Raw genomic sequence first — 15071 nt, forward strand, 5'->3', positions numbered from 1 at the left:
TTGTAATGCAGCTTTATTTGAGGGTTTTCTAGCATGAACCACCTTTTTAAGGTCATGCCACAACATCTCAATAGGATTCAGGTAAGGACTTTGACTAGGCCACTCCAAAGTCTTGATTTAGTTTTTCTTCAGCCATTCAGAGGTGGATTTGCTGGTGTGTTTTGGGTCATTGTCCTGCTGCAGCACCCAAGATCGCTTCAGCTTGAGTTGACGAACAGATGGCTTGACATTCTCCTTCAGGATTTTTTGGTAGACAGTAGAATTCATGGTTCCATCTATCACAGCAAGCCTTCCAGGTCCTAAAGCAGCAAACCAACCCCAAACCATCACACTACCACCACCATATTTTACTGTTGGTATGATGTTTTTTTTCTGAAATGCTATGTTACTTTTACGCCAGATGTAACGGAACACGCACCTTCCAAAAAGTTCAACTTTTGTCTCGTCGGTCCACAAGGCATTTTCCCAAAAGTCTTGGCAATCATTGAGATGTTTTTTCGCAAAATTGAAACGAGCCTTAATGTTCTTTTTGCCTAAAAGTGGTTTGCGGTTCGGAAATCTGCCATGCAGGCCGTTTTTGCCCAGTCTCTTTCTTATGGTGGAGTCGTGAACACTGACCTTAATTGAGGCAAGTGAGGCCTGCAGTTCTTTAGATGTTGTCCTGGGGTCTTTTGTGGCCTCTCGGATGAGTTGTCTCTGCGCTCTTGGGGTAATTTTGGTCGGCCGGCCACTCCTGGAAAGGTTCACCACTGTTCCATGTTTTTGCCATTTGTGGATAATGGCTCTCACTGTGGTTCGCTGGAGTCCCAAAGCTTTAGAAATGGCTTTATAACCTTTACCAGACTGATAGATCTCAATTACTTTTGTTCTCATTCGTTCCTGAATTTCTTTGGATCTTGGCATGATGTCTAGCTTTTGAGGTGCTTTTGGTCTACTTCTCTGTGTCAGGTAGCTCCTATTTAAGTGATTTCTTGATTGAAACAGGTGTGGCAGTAATCAGGCCTGGGGGTGACTACAGAAATTGAACTCAGGTGTGATAAACCACAGTTAGGTTATTTTTTAACAAGAGGGGCAATCACTTTTTCACACAGGGCCATGTAGATTGAGTTTTTTTTTCTCCCTTAATAACGTAAACCTTCATTTAAAAACTGCATTTTGTGTTCGATTATGTTATCTTTGACTAATAGTTAACATTTTTTGATGAGCAGAAACATTTAAGTGTGACAAACATGCAAAAGAATAAGAAATCAGGAATGGGGCAAATAGTTTTTCACACCACTGTATATATACACACACACACACACACACACACACACAAGTCATCAAAGTTTAGGATCTTTGCCTGAAACAATTTCCCTGTTTTATGGGCTATTGAAATTAAGCTGAAGTTATAACCAAATTTTGTATTTAACACATTTCATCAGATGCCCCAATGAATGTGAAAGTAGATTACCCAGAAAGCAGCTCTGTGGTCGAGGGTGGCCAGATCTCACTTAACTGTACCAGCACGAGCAGGCTTGCACCCACGCACTACAAGTGGTTTGTTTTCCCAAACAGCACCACCTTCAGTCCCAGTGGAAGTACTGTTGTCCTTCTAGATGTGAGGAGAAACACATCTGTTTCCTGCATTGCCAATAACTCTATCGGACAGGGTGAATCAGAGCAGCTGTTGCTCAATGTTCATTGTGAGTAGTCTTAATGTGTTTTGCTGTTAAGCAGCCCATGAGCAGGGTTTCGTAGTGATCTGTGTTGAATTCGCAATGCAGATTAACATTAGTGTTAAATATTTGATATTGCTTCTTTAAACTTTCTTGTGCATGTATTAAGTCATTATGGTGTGTGATACATTGACACATTGAAGTTTTCTCTGAAAAGTTGTTCATTTAGGCTCTCCAGTGTCAGTGCTTTGTAACGGTCTTTTATGTTTTTTCAAATAGGCAAATCTACAGCAAGGAGGGATTTTTTTAACATGATAAAGTAGATTTTTTCCTGTGGTAAAACTAAGCATTTTTTGTTATGGTTTTACTTGCTTAATTCTGTTACACCATGTGCTTAATTCATTTAACAATTTAATAGCTTAATTTGATTGAGTAACCTAATTTCCTCCAAACTGACTACACATTAGCCACAAAATTTATCTATTTATGAATAACTTACAACATACATTATGAGCCATGTCAACCTCTTCTTTACCCCGGCACAGCCTGTTTATAATTTGCTTTGGCCCACATTTGAACAAACTCTTGTAATGATCATTTACTTAAGGACCATTTAAAAGCTGATCCTTTTTCAGAGCTTATTCAATCCAGTTCAGTCAATTTAATTGTTAACAATGATTTTTTTATTTTTTTTTTTGGATCAAGTCTAATGAACATTCTCTTTTTGTTGACATTTAAATTCAGATGCAATATTTCATGTAATCTTTTTCCACACACTTAGTAAAAAATAATCAATTACTAAACAGTCTCAGGCCATTCTTAAATCACTTCATTCTTCCTATATACTTTTAGTGGCAATAAAGCATTTCACCACCCTACCCTAGTTCAAAATGCAGCTACCTATACTAGTATGCTAGCACTGCGTAAAACAGCATGAGGATTGAAACAGCATCCTTGACTTGTGGTGGTCTGTGATAGTGAGAGTGCATTTGATGTTTTGTAGCAGAAACATGGCAGGAAATGGTTGTAGTTAAATAGTTGGAAATTATAGGAATTCGGCATATTACCTTATAAGTGGATAGTATCTGTTAGTACTTGATGTATTATTATATATTATTGATTATAAATATTCAACAATTAATTTTGCTTACTATTGTTTTTGCTTAATTGTGTTATTATAATATATATTGAAAAGTGAGTTTTAATCTATATTTAGCTCTTTGTTTCTTCTGGTTCTTGTGCTTTAACATATAAAGCTGGCTATTTGTGCAATAGTAAATCTGGGCAGTTGTTTGTTAGTGGTTAAGGACTAGGAATGATTTTTTTCCCTCAACATAAAGCCTTGTTCATGAGCGAGGTCAAAAGAGAATGGTATGTGCTAAAAAAAAAAAAAGATTATGATAACCATAAATAACCACTTTTACACCCATGGTAAACAGACAAGCATCTCACGATACACTGGGTTAGATCTTGAAAAGGGTATTTTTTAGGGATGCACCGAAATTTCGGCCGCCGAAAATTTTCGGCCGAAATAGCATTATCGGTTTCGGCCAAAACGTAAGAAAGCGCCGAAAATAAAAGCCGAAATTGTCGCCACGCCTCTCCCCTCCTCCCGTCTCGTTCGCGCTGTCATTACGCATCAAACACGGAGTATGTCGGCGGTTTGGAAGCACTTGGAAGCAAGTTTTGTTATTGTTAAACAGCCTTATTACTGTTATTTATTATCAATAAAAGTTTGATTGCTTAATTAATTTGTAGTTTTTTAATACAAACAAAAAGAAAATATTTTAAACATGTTTTTTAATGAAGCCATTTTCGGTTTCGGTATCGGTTTTCGGCCAAGTGCATCCAAAAATTTCGGTTTCGTTTTCGGCCCAGAATTTTCATTTCGGTGCATCCCTAGTATTTTTTCTTTTTTTACTGCTAGCAATTATTGTTGTTGTGCTTTTCTGCCATGATTCGTCATGTTTTTTGTTCTGAGTTGCTTTACCTCTTGTTCCTGCTTTACCTGGTGCCGAAACAACTCACACAAGAGCATAAACAGAAACATTTGAATATCTACAAACAAAATTTGGCCCGATAATCTAAGGAAGTGTTCTTTAAAAAATCTTTTTAAAAAGTTCTTTAAAAAAAATCTTTTACTTATTACTGGTAATAAGACATGGATTCATTACTACAACCCTGAGAGTAAAGATTAGAGTATGGAACGAAAACATCCTCAATTGCGGACCTAAAAAAAGTTGAAAAGTCAGCCTTCAGCTGTAAAATTGATGCTTACAGTTTTCTGGGATTCTCAAGGGCCAGTCTTGGAACATTTTTAGGAAAAAAGTTCAACAATCAACAGTGCTCGTTTTGAAGATCTAAACCTAAACTTCGGATTGAACACAGGGGACTACTATCCAAATGCGTTGTGATCTTGCATGACAATGTACGCCTGCATACTTCTGCCCACACTGTCGATACACTGCAAACAACTTTGTTTCAAGCAGAGGTGGAAAGAGTAATAAACTTTTAAACTCAAGTAAAAGTACTGTTACTTCAGTGAAATTTTACTGAAGTACAAGTTACCATTATAAAACTCTCTCTCTCTCTCTCTCTCTCTCTTTCAATATATATATATATATATATATATATATATATATATATACACTTATATCTACTAAAAAAAAAAACAGTTCGCTTACCGTCCAAATAGTTTTTCTGATGATGCCATCTCTCATCTCCTCCACACATTACTTACCCACTTGGCATTAGAAGGGGGAATTATATTAAAATGCTCATCATTCAATACCATAATTTCCTCCACACTCACCACCAAGCTGGAGCACCTGGGACTCAACCCCTAATTTTCTAACTGGCAGACCACAGGCAGTAAGGATGGGTGGACATGTCTCAGCCTCCCTCACTCTCAGCACTTGAGCCCCCCAGGGTTGTGTTCTGAGCCCCCGCTGTACTCTTTGTACACGTATGACTGTGTGGCCACTACCAGCTCCACCACCGTCATTAAGTTTGTTGATGACACCTTCGTGGTCACCTTCGAACTAATACCAGAGGAACAACCTCCTTCTAAACATCAGTAAGACAAAGGAGTTGATAGTGGACTTCAGCACTAAGCAGGATAGGAACTACCAGACCTCCATCATCAACGGAAGCCCAGTGGAGAGAGTGGAGAGCTTCAAATACCTCGGTGTTCACATCACACAGGACCTGTCATGGTCCTGTCACATCAACACCGTGGTGGAAAAGGCCCGACAGCATCTCTACCACCTCAGACACTTGAGAGACTTCAGACTGCCCTCCAAGGTACTCAGGAACTTTTACTCCTGCACCATAGAGAGCATCCTGACGGGAAACATCTCAACCTGGTTCAGGAACAGCACCATGCAGGACAGTTGAGCTCTACAGAGGGTGGTGCGATCAGCATCTGCACCGAGTTCCCTGACCTGCACTCAATCTACAGCAAGCGGTGCTGGACCAAGGCCAGGAAGATTGTGAAGGACCTAAGCCACCCCAGCAATGGACTGTTCTCTCTGTTGAGGTCGGGAAAGTGATTCCGCTCCCTGAAGACCAACACAGAGAGACCGAGGAGGACCTTCTTCCCACAGGCGATACGGTCTCTTTATCAGTACACCACACAGTACTGATCAATTTTGCACATCCACACACATGGTTTTTGCACTCACTGTGGACATTCTGGACATTCACTTACACTAGTGGCCACTGCACAACACATTCTTAGACATTAGTTATATTACTCAATTACCCTCTTACAAGTCACTTTAAATATGTCACTTTCAAGCATATTTGCACACCGCCTGGTCGTTCTGTTACCCGGATGCACAAGTCACTTTAAACACTTTAAATATGCGACATTTCTGTTTAGATTCAATTTATATTTAACTTTATTTCATAAATAAATAATAAATAAATAAATCCCCCAAACGCTCAAGGTCAGCCGACAGGTGCCTGTCGGGTGGCCGGCGGAGGAGGGGCCTCAAGGATGGCCCCTCCCCTCCTGGCGACCTCCATCCAACTCTTTCATGGAATAAGTCGTATTTATCCTGTGTTTTTGTGCTATTGACATTTGATTTGTTCCAATGTCATGGATGAAAGCGCGGTCCTTTATGATGATCTCCCAGATCAGAGAGATGCTCACGGGCTATCTCTCTCCTGGGAGCTCATCCTCTTGGGAAAAATCCACACTCCTCACCAAACGTGTAGACTAACATCTTCGTTGGTGGGAGAAGATTTTTCAGGCAGCGGGTTAGCCTGGTGCAGCCCTGCACACAATGGCTTTGCAGGCATACCAGACTGATCTACTGAGAGCTGCACCTTTTAGAGAGGCCGGCAGCGGGGAACCTACTGCCAGCTATGTCTTTTTAGGGACGAAGCAATGAAGAGGACCAGCATCCTTAGGAGGCCGTGGTTCAATCTCCGCCACCACTGGTGTTTCGGAGAGCAGCGGTCTCCAAGGAATCGGTCCCTTTCTTCTCTGTTCAGGATGCCGAACACCTAACACACCCATCTAGCCAAGGTGTCAAAGTTCGTGCACCTTTAGAGAGGCTGGCAGCGGGGAACCTACTGCCAGCTATGTCTCCTTAAGCACAAAGCACTGTGGAAAACCAGTATCCTCAGGACAAAGTGTTAGGTGCCCGGGTTCCTTCTGCCGTGTTTCAGGACACCGAACACCTAACAGCCACCACCATCACCACCCCTCAATCGGCGTCAACACGTCGCCCTAGCTTACCTCACTTCTTAGGGTGGAGCCCTAACGCCACAAAGCGTTCTCCTTCCTACACGAGGTATAAAGTTAAGTGTCGAAATCCGAGCGCAATGCAGGCACAGCTGTCTCCCGCGTGCGCCGAATTTATTATAGCATACTCTAAAGGAGTATAAGCGAGGCGAGGTGGTAACGTCACGGCTCCCAGAGTGGTTTCAGTGGTGACTTAGTGCCAGGGGATTTCATCCAAGGGCCAATTCCCAGAGGCAACAAGGGTTACACGCCGGGAGCTTCGTAACCTTTCTATGTGGTTCAGACCCTTGCCTTGACTCTGGGTGCCACTCTAGGTCCGTGCTGTCGTCGCGAGTTGCTAACGGTAGACGTTTTTCCCTTAGGGGCCGGAGCGCGACCTTAGATGGCCGTCCAGCCCAAGGGAGCTGGAGAGGTCATCTTCTCGTGTGGCACATCAATTGCCCCGAAACAATGACTCTATTTCTGGCCCTGAAATACTCCCTCCAGCAACTGAGAGGCAACAAGGGTTACGCGCCGAGAGCTTCGTACCCTCTCCATGGAGCTAGCACCTCGGCATCGGCATGTCGTCGTAGCTCACCTCATTTTCTGTAGGATCGAGTCTTAACGCCACGGAAAGCGTTCTCTTTCCTACACAAAGCAATTCAGACAAAATTGACCTGAGGGTGTTTCCGGTTCATAGCTATTTATAACCTCCAGGTGCACCTCATCGGTTGACGTCACCTGCCTGAGGTTATACATGCCAAAATATTTGGCGTGTTTGACACACACGTGCTTCACGAGGAATCGTTTCCCATAGCGCTGTCGCACAGCATCTCGTTCCCGCTTTTTCAGGGAACAGGGTTACAGCAAAGTAACCCGAGACGATTTTCCTTATCATAACATAAATTGTGTAGGTTGTAATTACTCTATACACAATTATTTACTTTGGTATTTTCTTAAATATTGAAAGTTTATATTTTATAAAAAATGAAAATAAAAAACAAACAAAAAAAAGATTCCATTTGTATTTTCCATCTCTAAAATAGCATAAAAATCACAGGTTGTGTATAAAGTGATTAAAAACAATACATGGCATGTTATAATAAGGAAATTTCCTATCTCTTTCATTTCAGCGATTAAAAAACCGTAACACTGTCAATTTTAGAATCCGTGGAAGCTCAGTGGTCTGAGCATAACCTCTCGCTCGCGCGCTTTTCTCTGAATACGCTGTGTTCACTGGGGTGGGGCTAAGAAACACGCATCTCGGTTTATTCATTTTACCCCCTTTTATTTAAGGGCAAGTGACTGATGTGCCTAACTTTTGTTCATCAATAATCCACTATAATCCACAATAATCCACTCCCTAATAACACCACGCACGCATAAAGTTTTCCAGAGCACAGCGGTAAAAGTAGACTAATGATTTTGTATGCATCGGGGAAAAACATTAATTCATGCTCGTGTAATGATGAGATGGACAAACTGGTCGATGCCTGTTCTTTTATTTCCTGCATTGTCAGGTTATAGTACAAACTTTCGGGTGGATCCTGCACTTACTGTAAATCCACCAAAAAAAACTACTGAAGAACAAAACTCAGGCTCTATATCCTAGCTTAGATCTCGCCTTTGCTTTCACACACACACCGGACTGCATTACCCACAATGCATCTCCCGCACTGGACTACACTCCCGTAAACAGCGGTCATAAATCAACGTCTCTCTCCCGCTACACTGTTTTATCTAATAAAAAAAAACAATAAACATCGCTAATGACACTCGTGTGAGCGCAAACTAACAGAATCACTGCTGTAAAGTAAAACAAACAAACAAATGACCCAGCACCTTACCTCTAAAAAGATTTGCGAAGAGTTTCTTCAGAGAGCAGAGTGTGTGTCTCTTGCCTTCATTTCTGTACATGCGTGTGTGTTTTTGTGAATGGGTGGTTTCACACACACGCACACACACACAGCCGGCACAGTGTCTAATTACGCTCGCGTGCGCGCGCACACACACACACACACACACACCGCGATGAGGAAGAAAATAGATTTTTAACCTCTGTTTTGAGATTTTTTTTGCTCGCGCGCACACACGTGTGTTATAAGAAACAGTACACGTGCTGTACACACGCGTTTCCGAACACAAAATAAAAAACAGTATGTTTCACACACACACACACACACACGTAGTCACAGTGTTATAGTAAACAGTACACACGTGCACAGATGTTGATTATACCAGTAAGTGACGAGCACTAAGACCCAGCAGGGGAGACGATTCCGCAGCACAAGAGAGAGAAAAACCGTTGGCTCAGTTGTGATCATGTAACGCTCGGCGCATGCGTGAAACATGATACCCGGCACTATATAAATAAAATTGAATTGAACTTTCCACCTTTGGTTTCAAGGTGTCAAAGTATCCTGCTACAGTCCTGATCTTGCTCCATCTAACTTTCACCTACTTAGTCCACTATAAGCTGCCGTACGAGGATGAAAAGCAGTGTTATCAGTTATTTAGTTATTCTTTCAAAAATGTAATCCGTGCCACCATGCGAAACCGCGTAGGTGACTGTAACGGGTTCGACCCTATGTGCACGGGCGGCACCATAAAGCATGGACCCGAGGCAAGGTCTTACGGAAAAAAGGGTAATTTATTTAGGAAAAATGGGGAAGGTAAGGGTTAAGGAGAAGGATGGGGAGAAAGTGAAGGAAAGGTTGTGCACGTGCAGGGCACACAGCTGGTGATAGGTGGCGGTGGGCGGAGTGGAGCACGCAGACGCATGCAAACCTTCTCGCGGCTTTTTCCTCTTAGGCGGCTAGGCTGCGAAGGTGGGCTTGGCACGGGAGTGTAGGTGCCTCAGGAGCTTGCGCAGTTATTCCTTGCGCTGTCCTCAGCGCCGTGATCAAAGGGTGGAATTCCAGTGTCCTTGTTTAAAGTACCTGGGGCTCATGACATTGCCCCACTCGCGTGCCACTCTCTTATGCTCCACCGCATTACATCCGTTACTTTGCATACCTGCAGAAGGGGGTGCCGTCTATCTAGGGAGCCTACGGAGTGAGTAAGGAGCGATAGTAGATTTGGACACACGCCCAGCAAAGGAGCACGCCATCACTATAAGATAGGGGTATTAGTTGTTTTGCAGTTTAGCAGATTATGGGCCAAACTTTGCTGAGTGACGATGGTAGAATAATTATAAAGGTCTTGACTGAAACAACATGCATGAGGAATTACAAAGGAGTTTTCATTTTTTCTGCAATGGAAAAGTACTCAAACTAGTTACAGTACTTTTATCAGAAAGTAACGCTGTGATGTAATAGATTACTTTATAATAAAAGGAATTTTGTAATGTAATTAGTTACTTTAAAAAGTAACGGCTCCCAACACTGATGAAGAGTCACCTCTGATGAAGAAGTAAAGACATCGGTGTATTCGTGGCTCGCAGCTAAAACATTTGTGCACACAATTTTTGACTCACTCTCATACTTTAAAACATAAAGAGTTCTTTAGACTTTACTTCCACTTTACGTTTTAGTATTCAAACTCTAAAATATTTTGCTATGGATTAATATCACCTCTGCAAGAGTAGGCATGTTAACATTTTCTCTTTTCTCCTTTTTTTTACTTCAGCAATTCTTGTCCAATTATGTCTCTTACTTTTTCAGATTCTCCATCCATCTTGTCGGAGATTAACATGTGAATGCCAAGCTGGGGCCAATCCGAAGGCTACCATCTCTTGGACTGTAGATGGCAGCAGTGCACTTTCTCTAGCATTTAACACCACTACCCGGGACAATGGAAACTTGACAGTGTCAGAGTTGACTGGACCTCAGGGCCACAATGTCACCTGCACAGCAACAAACAGTGTGGGCAAAGAAATTTTTCAGATACTTGTTTAGGTTAAAGGTACTGTTCAGACTAATGTAGTTTGACAGCATACATAATAATTGAAGTCTTTGTGGATAGATGATTTTTGTTCTTGTGCTTTTAGGGACTGCTTCTACACTAGCGACAGTTGGGGCAGCCGGGGTGTGTATCATCATAATAGTTGCTATTACAGTAACCGTGTTCTGGAGAAAGAGGTAAAGTTATGTACTGAAGAAAGAATTAAGTGAAAATTATTAGAGAATGCAGTATGCATTTTAACATGGAGATAAAAATCTGAAATTCTTTTATGGCAATACGCTACAGGTAATATAGTTTTGGATCCAAAATATATCTTTTGAATTTTATACTGCTATTATTACAAACAAAATATTAAAAAATTAATGTCACGGTATGCCAGGTCACGGCATGCCAGGTTACGGCTTTGATCTCCCGCTTTTGGTTAGACCACGACTCTGTCTAGCCGTTTATTGTAACAATGGACCGCAGGTGAATGCTTTAGTTTATTTTTTAACGTCAGCGCTTTTGCCCACAACTGCTTTTACGCTGTGCATTAGATGCTGCGTGTACCTTGCAACCCTTTCTCCTCTCTTATTTGATAGGGGGAGGACTACTGTGTGGGATGACTTTCACACACACACACTAATGGAAACACTGTTTTATCGGTAAAACAAACAAGAAATCTCTCTAATGGCACTCAAATGCGCGCACACTAACGGAATCACTGCTGTAAAGTAAAAATAAAACAAATTAACCTGCGCTTTAACTTTAAAAAGAATTGCAACAGAGCAGTGATTCCGTTAGAGTGTGTGTGTGTGTGTGTGTGTGAGGGTGAGAGGAGGAGTGGAGGGGCATGGTGTCCAATGACTCGCGCGCGCATACATAACGGAATCAGTGCAGGCTGAGAGAAAAAGAACGTGGATTTTTAACCTCTCTAATGAGACTTACTTTTGCTTTACACACGCGCACACAGGTGTTACAATAAACAGTTCACGCGCGCATGAAAAGACCCCATTCATGCACACACATACAAACACAAAATAAAAGATGCTTTATACACACACACACACATGGTCACGGTGTTCTAGTTAACAGTACACGCGTGCACGGATGTTCATTATACCAGTGAGATCCACGCACTAAGAGTAGGAGAGACGATTAAAAAACCATTGGCTCAGATGTGATCACGTTACGCCCAGCGTCAAAACAGGAAGCGCATGCGTGCCACATGATACTCGGTATCTGTAAAGCAAGACTTTCTTGTTTTTCAAATCAAAATTTATAAAAAAAAAAAACTTTTACACTCGCAAACAGGGTTACTCGCAATCCGAGGTTCCACTGTACATAGCATCTTTGATTACAATTCCATCCATTTTACAAATATGCGGTCTCACCCAGCCTAGAAAAATTCATTTTCTAATTATTATGTTCATTTTTGGCTGTTCCCTTTCAAAAGCTACACTCGATGCTGCGCGAAAGCGCTATGGGAAACGTTCGTCGTGACCGGTTGTGAAGCATGTGTGTGTCAAACACGCCAAAAATTTTGCCATTTACATTTAGGCATTTGGCAGACGCTATTATCCAGAGCGACTTACATTTTTATCTCATTATACATTTGAGCAGTTGAGGGCCTTGCTCAAGGGCCCAACAGTGGCAACTTGGTGGTTGTGGGGTTTGAACCTGGGATCTTTCGAACTGTAGTCCAATGTCTCTCCTTGTCGACACCCTCAGGAGACCGGTGCTCAATTCCCGCCACCACTGGTGTTTCGGTAGACAGCGGCCTCCAGTGAAACGTGCCGAACACCTAACACACCCGTCTAGCCGAAACGTCGAAGTCGTGCACTTTTTAGAGAGGCTTCTGTCGTGTTTCAGGACACCGCATGTCTCCTTGGCTACAGGATTTAATCACTGTGTTTCAACGGCGTGGGTTTCCACTTCTGTGAAACCACAGTGAGCACCTCTGTTAATTCAAAATCACAGCCTTGCTGGAAAAAGGGGCCATAGCACAAGTTCTCCTCCCTGACAGAGCCATTTGGTGCCAATACGTCGCCCTAGCTCACTTCATTTCTCAGGGTGGAGTCTTAACACCACAAAAGCGTTCTCCCTCCGACATGAGGTATGAAGTTGAGTGTCATGCGGAATCCAAGCGCAATGCGAGCACAGCTGTCTCCTGCTCACGCTGAATTCATTATGGCACTCTAAAGGAGTACAAGCTAGGCCAGGTGGTAACGTCACCTCTCCCAGAGTGGTTTCAGTGGTGGCTAAGTGCCGGGGGATTTCATCCAAGGGCCAATCCCCAGAGGCAATAGGTTCAGACCCTCGTCCTTGACTCTGGGGACCACTTTAGGTCCGTGTTGTCGTCGCAAGTTGCTAACAGCAGATGTTTTCCCTTATGGGCCGGAGTGCGGCCTTAGATGGCCGTCCAGCCCAGGTGATGTGGAGAGGTCATCTTCTCGTGTGGCACATCAATTGCCTCAGAACTATTACTCTATTTCTGGCCCTGAAATACTCCCTTCAGTAGTCAAGAGGTTAACATGTCCTAGCACGGATGGACAACACTACGGCAGTCTTGTAATAAAGCCTGGGCAGACTTAGCTTGCTTTGCTAAGAAGACTAGCACACTAGATTCTGCTGTGAGGACAGGACAAATTCTGTCCCTCAGGATCATTTACATTCCAGGACATGGTGAAACATGCAGACCCAGTCCACTGCTGAACCGTTCCAGTGCTGGAGCTTCTGCAGGAAAGTTGACCTCGGGCTTATGCCCTAGTACACTCAGAACATACGTAGCCGCTTCTGGCCCACGTCCTGACTGATGGGGCTTGTGGAAAGCACCCCTTAGTTGCTGGCTTATTTGCGGGCCTCATCAGCCTTTCTATGGTGCTTAGGCTTTGCCATTGGCTAGCTGGAGCTATTCTGCATCCTCACCCACTATCTTCCGCAGTTGTTCTCGAAGCCCCTGTCCTCGGAGTGGGTATTCTTGTTCCCATAGCGCTTTTGCGCAGCATTAAGTGTAGCTTTTGAAAGGGAAAGTCTCGGGTTACTTTGCTGTAACTCTGTTCCCTGAAAAAGCGGGAACGAGATGCTGCGCTCCAATGCCGCACTGCATGCGTGACTGAACATCCTTTAGACAAAATTGACCTGGGGATGTTACCGGTTCATGCCTATTTATAACCTCCAGGTGCACCTAATCGAGTGATGTCACCTGACCGAGGTTATACATGCCAAAATTTTTGGCGTGTTTGACACACACGTGCTTCACAACCGGTCACGAGGAACGTTTCCCATAGCACTTTCACACAGCATCTCATTCCCGCTTTTTCAGGAAACAGGGTTACAGAAAAGTAACCCGAGACATTTTTTTCCTTCCTTCTGTGATGTTGAGCAACAATGTGATGTTTCTGTAACAAGGGTAATTTTTGTTAGCGTGACATGCAACTTTTCTCTTTTGGACATTGGGACTGGCAATGGAGGAGTGTTTTTTTTTTAAGAGTATATGACTTGAGGGAGGCACGGTGGTGGAGTGGTTAGCACTGTCACCTTGCACCTCCAGGCTCTGGGTTAAATTCCTGGCCAGGTTCGATTCCTGTCTCTGTGTGCATGGAGTTTGCATGTCCTTCCCGTGCTTGATGGGTTTCCTCTGGGTACTCCAGTTTCCCCCCACAGTCCAAAGACATGCACATTAGGCTAATTGGCATTCCCAAATTGCCCGTAGTGTGTGAATGAGTGTGTGTATGTGTGCCTTGCGATGGATTGGCACCCTGTTCAGGGTGTACCCTGCCTCGTGCCCTAAGTCACCTGGGATAGCCTCTAGGCCTCCCACGACCCTGAATACAGGATAAAGCGGTAAAGACGATGAGTGAGTGACTGGGTTTTTTGAGCCTCACCAACACAAGGGCCACTGATAGGTCCTTTGGCAAGTCCCTTAACCCCCCTTACAAAATCACGCTGCTTCCAGCCCCAAAGCCCAGATGAGAAAATATCCTATTTATACCAGTGTGCTTATGTATCTAAACAACAGGGGTCATGGTTTCTTCAAGAATTATTACAGTTTTTCGAGCAGGAAATTATTGCTTGAAGAAAATATCAAATGTTTGAGAATTTTCATTTGGTCTTATATGAAATTAACATATAAATTATTAAAAAGATTTATACACAGTATGTCTTTATGTATGACTACTGTATGTGTATTTAGACGTCATGCAGAGCCAAGTGGAGACCTCAATATTACCCAGGCTACAAAGCATGAGGGAAGGTACCATAATGACCATATAGATTCAGATGAAAACCTGTATGCAAATATACAGCTGATTCAACGTGCTAATAAAAAGCAGGTAAACAATGTTAAAAATGTCAATACACATACTTAAAAAAAAAAAAAAAAAAAAGGTTTTGGATCTACTCTAACACATTAGATTCATCCTCTTAGCTGGTGGTTCCATAATCTGAGTTAAGTTTATATAACTGAATACAAAGAGTTTTAATACAGTCAATTTAGGAAGATAACACTGATTCTAGAAAACACTGTAAAATCACAATTTTTTTTTAAATGAAAGTAGGGAAAAACCTGTAACTATCAGAAATTTAACTGAATTATTAATCATCAATTTTAGTACACTCTTTATACAGGTGTTTGGGTCAGAAAAACAAAACATTTAAGGATAATAATTAATAAAATTTGTTTTATTTTTTAAAAATTAAGAAGAATTTATCATAATTTAATTTGAATTTCTTCTCTTCTTTATGTTTCTTTTTTTAGATCAGAGATTCCTGTATCTATGCAAATTATGATGTACCAT

General features: G+C 42.4%; 1 long non-coding RNA gene across 1 annotated transcript; it reads left to right on the forward strand.

Annotated features, from left to right (window-relative positions):
• The first annotated feature begins 10137 nt into the window (after positions 1 to 10137).
• On the forward strand, positions 10138 to 14635 carry LOC128514124 (uncharacterized). Its single transcript, XR_008356438.1, has 3 exons — positions 10138 to 10293; positions 10379 to 10469; positions 14468 to 14635. It is a non-coding gene; the product is annotated as an uncharacterized LOC128514124 (long non-coding RNA).
• The last annotated feature ends 436 nt before the right edge of the window (positions 14636 to 15071 follow it).

The sequence above is a fragment of the Clarias gariepinus genome, chromosome 26 (assembly GCF_024256425.1).
Source record: "Clarias gariepinus isolate MV-2021 ecotype Netherlands chromosome 26, CGAR_prim_01v2, whole genome shotgun sequence".
Classification (NCBI taxonomy): Eukaryota; Metazoa; Chordata; class Actinopteri; order Siluriformes; family Clariidae; genus Clarias; species Clarias gariepinus.